The sequence below is a fragment of the Rutidosis leptorrhynchoides genome, chromosome 9 (assembly GCF_046630445.1).
Source record: "Rutidosis leptorrhynchoides isolate AG116_Rl617_1_P2 chromosome 9, CSIRO_AGI_Rlap_v1, whole genome shotgun sequence".
NCBI classification, from domain to species: Eukaryota; Viridiplantae; Streptophyta; class Magnoliopsida; order Asterales; family Asteraceae; genus Rutidosis; species Rutidosis leptorrhynchoides.
In genome coordinates this window covers 372,221,821-372,239,022 of record NC_092341.1, presented here as the reverse complement: position 1 = coordinate 372,239,022, position 17,202 = coordinate 372,221,821, and positions in this window count along the sequence as shown.

Sequence of the window (17,202 nt, the reverse complement as noted above, 5' to 3'; positions counted from 1 at the left end):
ACAATATTTATATGCGTGAGTTTCATATGATCCCTTTTTCAAACTATATTTTTGGGCTGAGAATACATGCGCAGTTTTATAAACTGTTTTACTAAATGGATACAAATACTAAAACTGATTTTGTGTGAGTTTCATAAGATCCCTTTTACTCTCTACATTTTTGGGCTGAGAATACATGCAAATGTTTTATTAATCGATATACAATATTTATATGTGTGAGTTTCATAAGATCCCTTTTACTCTCTACATTTTTGGGCTGAGAATACATGCAAATGCTTTATTAACCGATATACAATATTTATATGCGTGAGTTTCATAAGATCCCTTTTACTCCCTACATTTTTGGGCTGAGAATACATGAAAATGCTTTATTAACCGATATACAATATTTATATGCGTGAGTTTCATTTGCTCCCTTTTTAATTGCTTTTGCAATCTATATTTTTGGGCTGAGAATAGATGCACTTTATTTTAAACGCAATGGATACAAGTACATACTAAATTCTACACTGAGTTTGAACCGAAAATCCCTTAGCTTTGGTAACTAGTAACTGCCAGTTATAAGAACTGGTGGGCGCGAGTAGTAGTATATGGATCCATAGGGCTTGATATCCCCGTCCGAGCTAGAGCGCTAGCCTTTTAACGGATGTATGCTATTTGAGAAGCGTACACGTTGGTTTGCGTGTATTATTAAGATGATTATACAAAGGGTACAAATTATATAAGCATTAAAGTTTAGTTACCAGGGTGCTCAATTTTGTAGAACCGATTGATAAACGTTTCGGATGAAACAACTGAAATCTTGTGATCCACCTTTTATGTAAAACCTATTGATAAACGTTTTGAATAAAACAACTGAACTTTTGTAATCCATATTGATATACGGATTATGTGTAACATTAAAACTATGAACTCACCAACCTTTGTGTTGACACTTGTTAGCATGTTTATTCTCAGGTTTCCTAGAAGTCTTCCGCTGTTTGCTTAGATGTTAAACAAGCTATGTGCATGGAGTCTTGCATGACATATTTTTCAAGGAGACGTTGCATTTACCAAATCATCACCATGTATCTTATTTTGACAGCATTGTCAACAGAAATGATGTTGTAAACTATTATTTATGGTGATTGTCTATATGTAGAAATCATCAGATGTCGAAAACCTTTGATTTAAATATTCATTTATGGTGTGCCTTTTCAAAAGAATGCAATGTTTACAAAACGTATCATATAGAGGTCAAATACCTCGCAATGAAATCAATGAATGACGTGTTCGTCCATATGGATTTGGAGCGATCGTCACATCTTACTTCCCGATGAAGTAAAAATATGTGAAAGTAAGTTATAGTCCCACTTTTAAAATCTAATATTTTTGGGATGAGAATACATGCAGGTTTTATAAATGATTTACAAAATAGACACAAGTACGTGAAACTACATTCTATGGTTGAATTATCGAAATCGAATATGCCCCTTTTTATTAAGTCTGGTAATCTAAGAATTAGGGAACAGACACCCTAATTGACGCGAATCCTAAAGATAGATCTATTGGGCCTAACAAACCCCATCCAAAGTACCGGATGCTTTAGTACTTCGAAATTTATATCATATCCGAAGGGTGTCCCGGAATGATGGGGATATTCTTATATATGCATCTTGTTAATGCCGATTACCAGGTGTTCACCATATGAATAATTTTTATCTCTATGTATGGGATGTATATTGAAATATGAAATCTTGTGGTCTATTGTTACGATTTGATATATATAGGTTAAACCTATAACTCACCAACATTTTTGTTGACATTTTAAGCATGTTTATTCTCAGGTGATTATTAAGAGCTTCCGCTGTCGCATACTTAAATAAGGACGAGATTTGGAGTCCATGCTTATATGATATTGTGTAAAAACTGCATTCAAGAAACTTATTTTGTTGTAACATATTTGTTTTGTAAACCATTATGTAATGGTCGTGTGTAAACAGGATATTTTAGATTATCATTATTTGATAATCTACGTAAAGCTTTTTAAACCTTTATTGATGTAAAGGTTATGGTTTGTTTTAAAATGAATGCAGTCTTTGAAAAACGTCTCATATAGAGGTCAAAACCTCGCAACGAAATCAATTAATATGGAACGTTTTTAATCAATAAGAACGGGACATTTCAGTTGGTATCCGAGCGTTGGTCTTAGAGAACCAGAATTTTGCATTAGTGTGTCTTATCAAGTTTGTTAGGATGCATTAGTGAGTCTGGACTTCGACCGTGTTTACTTGAAAAATGATTGCTTAACAAATTTTGTTGGAAACTATATATTTTTAACATGTGAATATTATGTGATATATTAATCTCTTAACGCGTTTGATATTATGTGATAGATGTCTACCTCTAGAACAAGTCCCATTGACTCACCTAATAATAATGAAGAGTCAAATGTAAATTGGAATGATTCATGGACTGATTCACAAGTTCCCGAAGAGGAACCGGAAGAAGAGTCGGAACCGGAAGAAGAATCGGAACCGGAAGAAGAATCGGAACCGGATGAAGAAATAGAACTGGTGGGGGAAATAATAAAACGGTTAAGTAAAAGAAAATCCTCAACCAACCGACCAAGGTTAATTATGGTCAATGGTGTTTCCGCCAATGAAGCAAAATATTGGGAGGATTACCAATTCTCCGATGAATCGGATTCCGACGAGAATTTTGATGATGTTATAGAAATTACCCCAACTGAATTTAAAAAGGCAAAAGAAAATAATAAGGGAAAGGGCATAAAAATAGAGAAATCTAATTCCAACCCCGATGAACTTTATATGTATCGTCAACCCCCGAAGTCCTTAAGTTGTAACAATGACCCGGGAACCTCTAAACCACCAGGTTTTTCTAAACCAATGTGGAAAACGACGGCTCGTATTAGGGGAACATCATATATCCCTAGAAACTTGGCAAACGAACCAAAACCGAAGAAGAAGAAACGAGCGAGTCAGAATAAGATAGTTGTATTCGTGTGGTGTAATATATGTAATATAGTGTGCTTATGCTTTATGATATATGTAAAAATTACTTGTATTAATAAGTATTTTTTTTTTATGAATCTAACTCTTGTCTATTTTACAGTATAAAAACACAAAATGGATAGACAACCCCAATATTTTAAGAGACCTACCCGGAGACATGATTGATGAAATCTTGTCTAGAGTCGGTCAGAATTCTTCGACACAACTATTTAAGGCGAGATCAGTTTGTAAGACATTCGAAGAACGTTCCAAGAATGTCTTGGTTTATAAAAGGCTTTCGTTCGAAAGATGGGGGATATCACATTGGGAAATCCATAAGTTACAATGTGTTTACTTTGACGAATATATTGCGGGGAACCCAAATGCTATTTTACGCAATGGGTTAAGAAATTATTTTGACTCAATATATCCGAATATTGGATTCGTGATTTAGAAAAAGCTGCTAACATGCAACATAAAGAAGCATGTTATGCTTACGGATTAGTAATGTTCGCTTCTCACCAAAGTGAGAACAAGAACATCGGGCTACAACTATTAAACAAAACGTTCCCACAAGTGACGGAGTCGGTAATTGGGGTAAGAAATGAGGTTTTTAGATTGTTACGGGACTGTTGGACATTACATAACCCTCGTCCCTTTGACGACGTTACAACACGTTGTCTTATCAACGACCATAACGGTTATGTTCCACAAGACCAAGGATGGGAAGTAGTCCTAGTAAAACCAGAATGCATGACTTGTTTCTGGACGTATGAATTACGTGTCTTTATTGCCTTTACTGAACGACTTGTGTACTAGCTAGAATTATCTTCACAACCATCTTGTATCAAATTTATTGTGTGCTATATTTCATGCTATATGTAAAATAAGCGGTATTGTAAGTTTGTAAAATATTGTGTAAAAGTTTGAACGCGAAATATTATTATAATCAGTTTTTTATATAGAATTGTAGTAGTTGAATTGTATATTAGCTACTAAGTATGAACTTAACGGGTAGGTACTACCCGAATTTAAACTTATAAAACGCTAATATGAAGAAAAAGCTTTTATAAATGAGTTCATATTATGCTACGAAATACTATTAACTACTCTTAATATTCTGTATGATTAACTTGTTCCATTTGACTATTTTGAAGGAAATGGCACCGACTACTCGACACACCGTGAATATGAATGAAGAGGAATTTCGTACTTTTCTAGCTTCAAACATAGCCGCAGTACAGGCTGCGCTACATACCAACAATAACCTTGGATCTAGCAGTACAGGAAATCGTGTAGGATGCACCTACAAAGAATTCACTGCCTGCAAACCTTTGGAATTTGATGGAACCGAAGGACCGATCGGATTGAAACGGTGGACCGAGAAGGTCAAATCAGTGTTTGCCATAAGTAAGTGTACTGAAGAGGACAAAGTGAAGTACGCTACGCATACCTTCACATGTTCTGCGTTAACATGGTGGAATACCTATCTAGAGCAAGTGGGACAAGACGATGCGTACGCACTACCGTGGTCAGCATTCAAGCACTTGATGAACGAGAAGTACCGTCCCAGAACCGAGGTCAATAAGCTCAAGACAGAACTTAGAGGGTTACGAACCCAAGGATTTGATATTACCACGTACGAAATACGATTCACAGAATTGTGCCTATTGTGTCCGGGAGCGTTCGAAGATGAGGAAGAGAAGATCGACGCGTTTGTGAAAGGATTACCGGAATGAATCCAAGAAGATATAAGTTCACACGAGCCCGCCTCCATACAACAGGCATGTAGAATGGCTCACAAACTAGTGAACCAGATTGAAGAAAGAATTAAAGAACAGACTACTGAAGAGGCCAATGTGAAGCAAGTCAAAAGAAAGTGGGAGGAAAACGGTGATAAGAATCACCAATACAACAACAACAGCAATTACAACAATAATCGCAACAATTATCCCAACAATCGCAACATCAATCGCAACTACAACAAACGGCCCAACAACAACAACAACAACAACAACAACAACAACAGCAACTACAACAATCATCCCAACAACAATAATAACTGCAACAACAACAACAATCAGAAGCAGCTATGCCAAAGGTGTGAAAAGTATCACTCGGGGTTCTGCACCAAATTTTGCAACAAGTGTAAAAGAAATGGTCATAGCACGGCGAAGTGTGAGGTCTACGGACCAGGGGTTAATAGAACGAAAGGAACAAATGGTGTCGGAACGAGTAATGGCGGAGCAAGTAGTGTCGGAGAAAGTTATGCCAATGTAGTTTGTTATAAATGTGGAAAACCGGGCCACATTATTAGAAATTGCCCGAACCAGGAGAACACGAATGGACAAGGTCGCGGAAGAGTTTTTAATATTAATGTGGCAGAGACACAGGAAGACCCGGAGCTTGTTACGGGTACGTTTCTTATTGACAATAAATCTGCTTACGTTTTATTTGATTCGGGTGCGGATAGAAGCTATATGAGTAGAGATTTTTATGCTAAATTAAGTTGTCCATTGACGCCGTTGGATAGTAAATTTTTACTCGAATTAGCAAACGGTAAATTAATTTCAGCAGATAATATATGCCGGAATCGAGAAATTAAACTGGGTAGCGAAATATTTAAGATTGATTTGATACCAGAAGAGTTAGGGAGTTTTGATGTAATAGTTGGCATGGACTGGCTGAAGAAGGTGAAAGCAGAGATCGTATGTTATAAAAATGCAATTCGCATTGTACGAGAAGAAGGAGAACCCTTAATGGTGTACGGAGAAAAGGGCAACACGAAGCTACATCTTACTAGTAAATTGAAGGCACAACAACTAATAAGAAAAGGTTGCTATGCTGTTGTAGCACACGTCGAGAAAGTACAAACTGAAGAAAAGAGCATCAATGATGTTCCCGTTGCAAAAGAATTTCCCGATGTATTTCTGAAAGAATTACCGGGATTACCCCCACATCGATCCGTTGAATTTCAAATAGATCTTGTACCAGGAGCTACACCAATAGCTCGTGCTCCTTACAGACTCGTACCCAGCGAGATGAAAGAACTGCAAAGCTAATTACAAGAACTTTTAGAGCGTGGTTTCATTCGACCAAGCACATCACCGTGGGGAGCTCCTATTTTGTTTGTCAAGAAGAAAGATGGTACATTCAGGTTGTGTATCGACTACCGAGAGTTGAACAAACTTACCATCAAGAACCGCTACCCACTACCGAGAATCGACGACTTATTTGATCAACTACAAGGCTCGTCTGTTTATTCAAAGATTGACTTACGTTCCGGGTATCATCAAATGCGGGTGAAAGAAGATGATATTCCAAATACTGCTTTCAGAACACGTTACGGTCATTACGAGTTTATGGTCATGCCGTTTGGTTTAACTAATGCACCAGCTGTGTTCATGGACCTTATGAACCGAGTGTGTGGACCATACCTTGACAAGTTTGTCATTGTTTTCATTGATGACATACTTATTTACTCAAAGAATGACCAAGAACACGGTGAACATTTGAGAAAGGTGTTAGAAGTATTGAGGAAGGAAGAATTGTACGCTAAGTTTTCAAAGTGTGCATTTTGGTTGGAAGAAGTTCAATTCCTCGGTCACATAGTGAACAAAGAAGGTATTAAGGTGGATCCGGTAAAGATAGAAACTGTTGAAAAGTGGGAAACCTCGAAAACTCCAAAACACATACGCCAGTTTTTTAGGACTAGCTGGTTACTACAGAAGGTTCATCCAAGACTTTTCCAGAATAGCAAAACCCTTGACTGCATTAACGCATAAAGGTAAGAAATTTGAATGGAATGATGAACAAGAGAAAGTGTTTCAGTTATTGAAGAAAAAGCTAACTACGGCACCTATATTGTCATTGCCTGAAGGGAATGATGATTTTGTGATTTATTGTGACGCATCAAAGCAAGGTCTCGGGTGTGTATTAATGCAACGAACGAAGGTGATTGCTTATGCGTCTAGACAATTGAAGATTCACGAACAAAATTATACGACGCATGATTTGGAATTAGGCGCGGTTGTTTTTGCATTAAAGACTTGGAGGCACTACTTATATGGGGTCAAAAGTATTATATATACTGACCACAAAAGTCTTCAACACATATTTAATCAGAAACAACTGAATATGAGGTAGCGTAGGTGGATTGAATTGTTGAATGATTACGACTTTGAGATTCGTTACCACCCGGGGAAGGCAAATGTGGTAGCCGATGCCTTGAGCAGGAAGGACAGAGAACCCATTCAAGTAAAATCTATGAATATAATGATTCACACTAACCTTACTACTCAAATAAAGGAGGCACAACAAGGAGTTTTAAAAGAGAGAAATTTAAAGGATGAAATTCCCAAAGGATCGGAGAAGCATCTTAATATTCGGGAAGACGGAACCCGGTATAGGGCTGAAAGAATTTGGGTACCAAAATTTGGAGATATGAGAGAAATGGTACTTAGAGAAGCTCATAAAACTAGATACTCAATACATCCTGGAACGGGGAAGATGTACAAGGATCTCAAGAAACATTTTTGGTGGCCGGGTATGAAAGTCGATGTTGCTAAATACGTAGGAGAATGTTTGACGTGTTCTAAGGTCAAAGCTGAGCATCAGAAACCATCAGGTCTACTTCAACAACCCGAAATCCCGGAATGGAAATGGGAAAACATTACCATGGATTTCATCACTAAATTGCCAAGGACTGAAAGTGGTTTTGATACTATTTGGGTAATAGTTGATCGTCTCACCAAATCAGCAAACTTCCTGCCAATAAGAGAAGATGACAAGATGGAGAAGTTAGCACGACTGTATTTAAAGGAAGTCGTCTCCAGACATGGAATACCAATCTCTATTATCTCTGATAGGGATGGCAGATTTATTTCAAGATTATGGCAGACATTACAGCAAGCATTAGGAACTCGTCTAGACATGAGTACTGCCTATCATCCACAAACTAATGGGCAGAGCGAAAGGACAATACAAACGCTTGAAGACATGCTACGAGTATGTGTTATTGATTTCGGAAACAGTTGGGATCGACATCTACCGTTAGCAGAATTTTTCTACAACAACGGCTACCATTAAAGCATTGAGATGGCACCGTTTGAAGCACTTTATGGTAGAAAGTGCAGGTCTCCGATTTGTTGGAGTGAAGTGGGGGATAGGCAGATTACGGATCCGGAGATAATACAAGAAACTACCTAGAAGATCATCCAAATTCAACAGCGGTTGAAAACCGCCCAAAGTCGACAAAAGAGCTACGTCGACATTAAAAGAAAAGATATAGAATTTGAAATTGGAGAGATGGTCATGCTTAAGGTTGCACCTTGGAAAGGCGTTGTTCGATTTGGTAAACGAGGGAAATTATATCCAAGGTATATTGGACCATTCAAGATTATTGATCGTGTCGGACCAGTAGCTTACCGACTTGAGTTACCTCAACAACTCACAGCTGTCCATAACACTTTTCACGTCTCGAATTTGAAGAAATGTTTTGCTAAAGAAGATCTCACTATTTCGTTAAACGAAATCCAAATCAACGAAAAACTTCAATTCATCGAAGAACCCGTCGAAATAATGGATCGTGAGGTTAAAAGACTTAAGCAAAACAAGATACCAATTGTTAAGGTTCGATGGAATGCTCGTAGAGGACCCGAGTTCACCTGGGAGTGTGAAGATCAGATGGAGAAGAAATACCAGCATCTATTTCCAGAAGATTCGTCAACACCTTCAACAGCTTAAAATTTCGGGACGAAATTTATTTAACGGGTAGGTACTGTAGTGACCCGAACTTTTCCATGTTTATATATATTAATTGAGATTGATATTTACATGATTAAATGTTTCCAACATGTTAAACAATCAAACTTGTTAAGACTTGATTAATTGAAATATGTTTCATATAGACAATTGACCACCCAAGTTGACCGGTGATTCACGAACGTTAAAACTTGTAAAAACTATATGATGACATATATATGGATATATATATAGTTAACATGATATTATGATAAGTAAACATATCATTAAGTATATTAACAATGAACTACATATGTAAAAACAAGACTACTAACTTAAAGATTTTTAAACGAGACATATATGTAACGATTATCGTTGTAAAGACATTTAATGTATATATATCATATTAAGAGATATTCATACATGATAATATCATGATAATATCATGATAATATAATAATTTAAAATCTCATTTGATATTATAAACATTGGGTTAACAACATTTAACAAGATCGTTAACCTAAAGGTTTCAAAACAACACTTACATGTAACGACTAACGATGACTTAACGACTCAGTTAAAATGTATATACATGTAGTGTTTTAATATGTATTTATACACTTTTTAAAGACTTCCATACACTTATCAAAATACTTCTACTTAACAAAAATGCTTACAGATACATCCTCGTTCAGTTTCATCAACAATTCTACTCGTATGCACCCGTATTCGTATTCGTACAATACACAGCTTTTAGATGTATGTACTATTGGTATATACACTCCAATGATTGTAACACCCCAGCTTAACATGACCACAATATTGTCCGCTTTGCCCGCAGGCGCACGACTTTTTCTTGGCGACCACACACGAGAAGCACTTTCCCAGGAGGTCACCCATCCCGGTAGTGCTCTCGCCCGAGCACGCTTAACTGCAGTGTACTCGCACATCTGCTCTGCCTGTGATCCCAAAACGTGTTGTGTCATTTAAGCATGAGTATTACCTTATAATCCCATGATCACTCATGTTCGTGGGCGATGTGGGATTTGCCTAGGGTGTTACATTCACTCCCCCTTAGGGACTCATCGTCCTCGATGAGGTTTTCCCCACCACCCCCAACGGCACATGAGTGGCTCTGATACCATTTTGTAACACCTCAGCTTAACATGACCACAATATTGTCCGCTTTGCCCGCAGGCGCACGGCTTTTTCTTGGCGACCACACACGAGAAGCACTTTTCCAGGAGGTCACCCATCCCGGTAGTGCTCTTGCCCGAGCACGCTTAACTGCAGCGTACTCGCACATCTGCTCTGCCTGTGATCCCAAAATGCGTTGTGTCATTTAAGCGTGAGTATTACCTTATAATCCCATGATCACTCATGTTTGTGGGCGATGTGGGATTTGCCTAGGGTGTTACAATGATCAGCTCTTAGCAGCCCATGTGAGTCACCTAACACATGTGGGAACCATCATTTGGCAACTAGCATGAAATATCTCATAAAATTACAAAAATATGAGTAATCATTCATGACTTATTTACATGAAAACAAAATTACATATCCTTTATATCTAATCCATACACCAACGACTAAAAACACCTACAAACACTTTCATTCTTCAATTTTCTTCATCTAATTGATCTCTCTCAAGTTCTATATTCAAGTTCTAAGTGTTCTTCATAAATTCTACAAGTTCTAGTTACATAAAATCAAGAATACTTTCAAGTTTGCTAGCTCACTTCCAATCTTGTAAGGTGATCATCCAACCTCAAGAAATCTTTGTTTCTTACAGTAGGTTATCATTCTAATACAAGAACTTTCAAGCCATCCAAGGATCCTTTGAAGCTAGATCCATTTTTCTTATTTCCAGTAGGTTTATCCAAGGAACTTAAGGTTCGTGAATCAACCAGTGGCCAAGTCTTACTTCCCGACGAAGTAAAAATCTGTGAAAGTGAGTTATAGTCCCACTTTTAAAATCTAATATTTTTGGGATGAGAATACATGCAGGTTTTATAAATGATTTACAAAATAGACACAAGTACGTGAAACTACATTCTATGGTTGAATTATCGAAATCGAATATGCCCCTTTTTATTAAGTCTGGTAATCTAAGAATTAGGGAACAGACACCCTAATTGAAGCGAATCCTAAAGATAGATCTATTGGGCCTAACAAACCCCATCCAAAGTACCGGATGCTTTAGTACTTTGAAATTTATATCATATCCGAAGGGTGTCCCGAAATGATGGGGATATTCTTATATATGCATCTTGTTAATGTCGATTACCAGGTGTTCACCATATGAATAATTTTTATCTCTATGTATGGGATGTATATTGAAATATGAAATCTTGTGGTCTATTGTTACGATTTGATATATATAGGTTAAACCTATAACTCACCAACATTTTTGTTGACGTTTTAAGCATGTTTATTCTCAGGTAATTATTAAGAGCTTCCGCTGTCGCATACTTAAATAAGGACGAGATTTGGAGTCCATGCTTGTATGATATTGTGTAAAAACTGCATTCAAGAAACTTATTTTGTTGTAACATATTTGTATTTTAAACCATTATGTAATGGTCGTGTGTAAACAAGATATTTTAGATTATCATTATTTGATAATCTACGTAAAGCTTTTTAAACCTTTAATGATGAAATAAAGGTTATGGTTTGTTTTAAAATGAATGCAGTCTTTGAAAAACGTCTCATATAGAGGTCAAAACCTCGCAACGAAATCAATTAATATGGAACGTTTTTAATCAATAAGAACGGGACATTTCAATATGTAATATAGCAAAGTTTTAAGTTTGAAGAATATTTGTATGTGATATATTATTATAATAAGTTTTTCGTATGGAATTGTAGTAGTTGAATTGTATATTAGCTACTAAGTATGAACTTAACGGATAGGTAGTACCCGAATTTAAACTTATAAAATGCTAATATGAAGAAAAAGCTTTTATAAATGAGTTCATATTTTGCTACGAAATACTATTGACTACTCTTAATATTCTGTATGATTAACTCGATTCAGTTGGCTATTTTGAAGGAAATGGCACCGACTACTCGACACACCATGTAACGACCCGACCAAAACCGTTATTGACGGCGCCGTTAACTTAGGTCCCGTTGCGCGGTCGTAGTCCCTATATGAGACTCGTTTGACCAAAATTATGTCGCATTCATTTGAAAGGTACAAGACTTGCAAGTTTAGTTTACAAAACCGTTCGACAACAAGTCTAAGTTTACAAAAGTTATAAAGTATAAATGAAATAACTTGCGACATAATATAAGTTGAAAAACACAGTTTCTATAAATAGCGTAAGTATGTAAACAAAAGTTTGAATCCAAAAGTGCTATCCCTAGCGTATGTATGTATGTATGCTCGACTCCAAGCAAGTATGAGTGTGCGCGGAAGCATGTATCAAATAGCCAAGTATGAACCTGAGAAACATATAGAAAACTGTCAACGAAAAACGTTGGTGAAATCATAGATGTATTTGTAAACGTTGTTTTTGAACCACAAGATTTAGTATTCCCATAGTTGATTATCAAAATCGTTTGCATTCCAAAAGTATTGTTCGCGAGCACCCAATTATCAAGACTTAACGTTTCCTTCCATAGAACCCCATCACAATAGTGTTAGAACATACACTGTTTCTCGAAAATATATTTCATCCGTAGACGGTAGCGAACCGTCCGTAATGAGGGTTTGTCAAACCCGTATGGCCACACAATATAAGTTCTCGCTTACACCCTGCAAGTGTAACTAATGATAATCGAATTGAGGATTTTTGTTCTAACTCGCTGTGGAATTTTTGTTTTCCTTGTACTTGTGTTCAAAGTATAAAAGTAAGTAGTACAAAATGTAACAAAGTATATGTTTCTCAGCCCACAATTTAAAAGTATAAAAAGTTGTTGAAAAAGTGGGACTATGATCTCACCTCGAGTGCACGAGTATAAAAGTACTTCACAAAGTAACGTATGCATGAAAGTTGCTTAGCCTTGACCTAAACAAGTAAGTTGTATCAATTAACCGGTTACGACACAAGGTCGGGTGAAATGTGTTCAATTAGTCCTATGGCTCGTTACGACTCGATTAAGTATAGCATGTGAATCACGTTGTCAAGTTTCATACAAGAAACAAGTATAAAAGCATGTTAGAATGATTGTATAAAAGTTTGGTTAAGTTTGACTAAAAGTCAAACTTGGTGAAAGTCAACGAAAAAGTCAACGCGTTCGGGTCGGGTCCCGAACTATTTTTCTATGCTAAATATTCATATATAAGTATATTAAAACAAGTTTCATGTGAATCGGAGGTCGGTAGCTAGTCAAACATTTCGCGTGAAATGTGACAAAGTGAGCAGAATCTGGCCAGGCGATTCTGCGCGCCGCGCGGGGATGTGGCGCGCCGCGCCACTACCTGGGCAGAGAATTCTGGTCAGTTTTTCCAAGTGTGCACGAACCAAAACCTTTTCCAACCCAATTCTTGACCCGAAAACACTTATAATGCCTATCATATATCGTCGAAAAGGTATTTTGACGAGGAATACAACTAACCACATATCATCAATCAAAAACATCATTTACAATAACCGAAAACTCGTCAATTGATCAAGAAAGGTTTATTTTCAAAGTTTCAAGTTCGTAAAACGTATTTTATGATTCGGGAATCCAATTTACACATACGATATGCCGTTTTGAAGATAATGAAGCATACATTACAACTAAACACTTACTAATAACATTTCATGGCATTCGAAACATCAAAAGCTCGTTTTAAGTCTATCAAACCCTAACCAAAATCCGCAAAAATCAATATTCATGTTTTTGAAGTTTCCTTAATCAACCTACGCATCAAAACGAAGCTAGTGATACTAGTAACACAATTAAAACATGAACTTTAACAATTTAACAACATTAACTCATCCAAAATCAAAGATTTAGCACACCCATTTCAAATGTTGAAACTAGTTACTCAAAACAACGAATCGAGCAAACAAAACATATATTCATGTTATACACGAGCCATAGACACTAACTAACACCATTTCAAGTCAAAAACACGAATTTAGAGAAATCTAGAGTTTTAGAAATGTTACCCAAAATCAATGAAGTTAGTATCAAATCGTAGAGGATGATGAGAGGATCAAGAATATGTAGTCGGATTTGTTGTGAGCTTCCAAGATTGAATTTAGATGATGAATGAATGGAATGGGTTTGTGTGTGTGTTCTTGAGATGGAGAGAAAAGAGAGGAGGGAGATGATGGAATGAATGAAAAATGGGTTGACTAGTTGACCTAGTCAACTAGTTTGCCCATTTGGCAACTCCGGTCCCTCGAGTTTCAAAGCGGGTGCGGGATGTAACCGATCGAATATTTTTAAAACGCTCGAGTAAACGGGTGATGTCAAAATTAAATAGCGGAAATATAATGAACGTTACTCACGGAAACTATTAATTTAAATACGAAAGGTTATGTTTTAAAAAAAAAAGACGGTGTTAAAATTAAATTTAACGGAAAAACGCGGGATGTTACATTATCCACACCTCAAAAGAAATTTCGTCCCGAAATTTAGTTGGAAGTAGTAGTTGTTGAATCTTCCTCGAGATCTTGCGTTGCCAATTCTACGAGTGAGGGAGAAGTACGTCCTAGGGTATTTCAACGAACTTCGACGGTCGGGATTTTTACGTTGGATTGAAGTTTGGTTTCACGATTCATGGTTTCAACCGGTCCTCCTAGGAATGAAGTTTATCGTCGATAGTAAGCTTATCGAAAAGGAATGACAAGTTCTTGTTTCGCAAAACACGTCCTTGAGTTGATACATCGAATGTAGGATAAACGGAGACCCAAAATGAGTTGGAAAAGTCTAAACGGCTAGCGACGGGTCCAAAACACCCCAAGAATTTAAAGGATCAAAGTATCGCGGATTTAGCTTCCTACGTTTTCCCGAAACGGATTGCACTTTCCCAAGGTGCGACTCTTAACGTGACGCGGTTTCCCACGTGGAATTTGAAATGTTTACGTCTAATATCGGCGTAGCTCTTGGTGATTACGAGTCGCGTAGGGTTTTACCTGAATATGAATAAATTTTCTCGGTTGCTCATGAATAACCTCGGCCCCGGTGAATTGATCATCGTTTACTTGGTTCGAAAAAAGAGAAATGACGTTTCCGGTCACATGTGGTTTCAAAAGGAGTGACGTTAAAACTCGAATGAAAATTATTGTAGTACGAGGATTAAGCTAAAAGAAAATACTTTTCTCAAGTAAATTTGAAGTTAGTAATACAACTCGTATTATGGATTCTAAGGTTTAAATCGTATGTTTGTTCGGTCCGTTGGGTTGCGGATGGTACGCGGTACTCATGTCTAAACGTGGTCCCGAGGCTTTTTGTGAGGCACTCCGAAGTCTAGAAATGAAACGAGGATCTCGGTCCAAAACGGAGTACATTCCGTAAGGTATATTGAACAAGTTTGCTAGGACTTGAAAACGTTAGTTGGAACAAGTTTCTCAAGAAATTCACGTCGCGGGAGATTTATCGGTTTCCAAATACGTTCGTCGGGACAAATTTCTTATCGGTTTTGAAAAGCGTTTATTAGGACTATTCACCCTCGGGGTGAACACTAGTATAACGTGGAGAGTCTCTCCCTCCATTGAGAGTTTAAAATAAAAGATTTCCTGAACCGGAAGTACGAGGGTGATGCAAGAGAAGTTTCCGCCCCGATGTGAGCATAACGAGTAAATTGTAGTTAGTCAATAAGACTGCGCGAGGACGAGCTAGTATACCCGTGTGACATACGGTTGAAGTCGAATGGAATCGGTAATTCATTCGGAAACATAAATATAATTTGACAATAATTGAAGGTGTGTCCCCGGTATGGTTGTTATAAATATTCTCGGAGTTTTCGGATGTCCAAACCTGAAAAGATGAAGTCATGTACATGGCACATGGTGGTGTTTAGGTTGATCGAGTCTAACCACCATCACGCGTCACTAGAACTTTGGTATGTCTTACCGTAATATAACCACGTTGATCGAGTGTCGTTATATTACGCCAAATCATACCTCCATTCCCACATCACTCCATGGGTTCAAGTTCGTGTCATCGTGAAAATCTAAAATGAACAAAATGTAACGACGTCTCAAACATGATTCGTATTGAATCGAAAGAATTAGTGCAACTCTAAAGATGCGTTCCCAGAGGGAAGTGTATAAGTGATTGTTCACGTCAATGCGGTTCGAATCAGACAATAACGTAGTTAGGTATGAAAAGAGTAACGAGTCATGATAACGAGTAGCACGCAACCGTAGTGATAAATGTTGATGACGATACTCACCTAGAGTAGTGATGGTAGTAACACCAAAAAGTAGATAGTAAGAAACACCAGTGGGAAACCGATAGTAAGTTGAAACGGTGGCAAATAACAATCCGGGAGACAGAGTTCCCGAACAAGTGTGACTAATGAAGTCGTCGTCTTCCATACGTGTATGAATCATGAATTTACGTGTGTTACCAAAAAGTGGCGGAATACGAGTTCGTATGATGAAGGTTGGGTACCATTAAAAAGTTTGCCTAAGAATGATTCAAGTATAATGCACAAGTAGTCAAGTAAGTGCTATCTATAGCAAATGTATGTCAGAATGCAATGGCTAACTATCCGGTTGTAGTCTAGACTCACTAATGCGTCCTAACGACTCTGTTAGACACACTAATGCACGTCCTAGTTCCCTACAACCAACGCTCTGATACCACTTGTAACGACCCGACCAAAACCGTTATTGACGGCGCCGTTAACTTAGGTCCCGTTGCGCGGTCGTAGTCCCTATATGAGACTCGTTTGACCAAAATTATGTCGCATTCATTTGAAAGGTACAAGACTTGCAAGTTTAGTTTACAAAACCGTTCGACAACAAGTCTAAGTTTACAAAAGTTATAAAGTATAAATGAAATAACTTGCGACATAATATAAGTTGAAAAACACAGTTGCTATAAATAGCGTAAGTATGTAAACAAAAGTTTGAATCCAAAAGTGCTATCCCTAGCGTATGTATGTATGTATGCTCGACTCCAAGCAAGTATGAGTGTGCGCGGAAGCATGTATCAAATAGCCAAGTATGAACCTGAGAAACATATAGAAAACTGTCAACGAAAAACGTTGGTGAAATCATAGATGTATTTGTAAACGTTGTTTTTGAACCACAAGATTTAGTATTCCCATAGTTGATTATCAAAATCGTTTGCATTCCAAAAGTATTGTTCGCGAGCACCCAATTATCAAGACTTAACGTTTCCTTCCATAGAACCCCATCACAATAGTGTTAGAACATACACTGTTTCTCGAAAATATATTTCATCCGTAGACGGTAGCGAACCGTCCGTAATGAGGGTTTGTCAAACCCGTATGGCCACACAATATAAGTTCTCGCTTACACCCTGCAAGTGTAACTAATGATAATCGAATTGA